The following is a 1,921-nucleotide window of genomic DNA, read 5'->3' on the forward strand; positions in this document are numbered from 1 at the left end:
CCCCCGACACACACGTGGGGGCAGCCCCTCACCTTGGCGACGGTGTTGGGCTCCTCCTTGCAGGYCCCGTGCTCGGCCCCGCAGCCCCCCTGGCCCCCATTCTGGGCGCGGAGGCAACAGAAAAGCGCTTTGAAGATGCTCCGGCCGCGGGGTTTCTTGGGGGAAGACCTGGAGCCGAAGCCTGAAACGAGGAGAAGGGACGGAGACGYGTGAGAGCGGGCAGGAGCGGCATGGGCTCCAGCGCTGCCCCACGGGCCGCCAGACGGGTTTCGGTCTCCCCGTCTGCGGGGGGAGAAGCGCGTCTCGCCCCCCCCGCCGCCCCGACCCGCTCCCCCTCCAGCGAGCGGCAGCTCCGAGAGGCGGCGAGCGGAGCTGGCTCCCTCCGCCGCGGCGATGCCGCCGCCAGCGCTGCCCGGTGCCGGTGGCCCGTGCGGCGGGGCAGGCCGAGCGCCAACGTCCGGCGCCGGGGGACTGGAGAAAACGCTGCTTTGGCCGCGGAATCGCGGCGGCGGAGCTCGACGCAGCGCCCGGGAGTCCCCAAAACGGGACGGCCGTCACCAGCCCCGATCCGGGGTGGCCGGATCGGCGCCCGCCGACGCGGCTCGGCAGGAGGTGGCAGCACCGCAGCGGAGCGTCTCCGTGCAGACAGGTCCCCCGCACCCACGGCCGAAGTCTCCCTGCCAGCAACTTTCAGACCGGGTTCCCACATCCTTACTTCCCGAGCGGGCTGGGGCAGGCGGCTGTCGCTCATCGACGGCTCGTCCCGGTAGGGACTCGCCGCCTCCAAGCGGCGCCTGCGCCGCAGACGCATCCTGGCTGCTCGCTGCGCTCGGGCTCCGGCTCCCGCCGGGGTCCCGGGGCTGCGGAGCCGCCCGGATCTGCCCCTCGCTGCTCCCGGCGCGCACGCCAAGGAGCCTCAGGGCCACCTGCAGCACTGCAAAGCGGGAGCCGAGGGGCGTCGAACCACCCGGGTCTGTGCCAGCACCGGCCCCGAACGGCTCCTCCGAGCGCAGGACAGGGAAYGACCCAGCCCGAACCCCGCGGCGGGGGCAAACCACCCCGCCGRGGGCTTCGCTCCCTAAGGGCCGGGGGAAACGGGATGGCGCAGCTCGCCCAGCAAGCCGGCGGCGGGGACTTCCCACCTCCCGCGGGACCCCCCGCTGCCTCCGAGCGGGAGATCGCGGCACGGCCGCCGGCGCAGACCCYGTCTCCGGCGTCGCAGCCGCAACAAACAGCCCCTTGCGAATACGAAGGCAAGGGCCTCCGTGGGGCTGAGGCCCAGCTGAGACTCTCCGCATGCTCCCCCCCCAATTCTATTTTTTTTGTTTTGTAAGACGGATTTAACGGGCGGGTTAAAGCAGAGGTTAAAATGGCCCCGCAGCACCAGCCGATTGCTCCGCGCATCCAAGGAGCCCGCCTCGAGCTCACCCCTGCAGAGCAAAGTGGGGTGCCAGACCCCGAAGTGGCCTCAGCCCCCCAAACCCGCCTGAGCCCAGCCGGCCGGGAAGGGCAGCAGGACACGGCACCGCTGGGAGCAGGTGGTGGTAGGGGGACAGGGACGGCTTGGGGGAGCAGGAACAAGMGCAAAACCCCCCTGCACAGCCCCCGAGAAACACCCGGAGAGGAGGCGATCCGAGCCTGGGAAAACTCGTCAACGATTAACGGAGAGAAAAAAAAAAAAAAAAAAGGCAAAAAGAAAACATCGCCGCTCCCATCGGAGTCAATCGCTGCTCTCGAGAAGGAAAAACCTCGTTGAAACTTTGCTGTCGAAAGCAGGGAAAACGGGGCGGGGGGGAAGAAGAGAGTTTCCAGCAGGCCGGCTCGGCCCCGGCCGCTCGCCCTCGGACCCCGCGCGCCCGCTCGCAGCTATAATTAAGCGCGGCTAATTGCCAGGCCGAGCGGCGGCGAGGCGAGCCGCCCC

This window comes from Rhea americana, unplaced genomic scaffold (genome assembly GCF_003343005.1).
Source record: "Rhea americana isolate MKP2758 unplaced genomic scaffold, rheAme1 scaffold_945, whole genome shotgun sequence".
NCBI classification, from domain to species: domain Eukaryota; kingdom Metazoa; phylum Chordata; class Aves; order Rheiformes; family Rheidae; genus Rhea; species Rhea americana.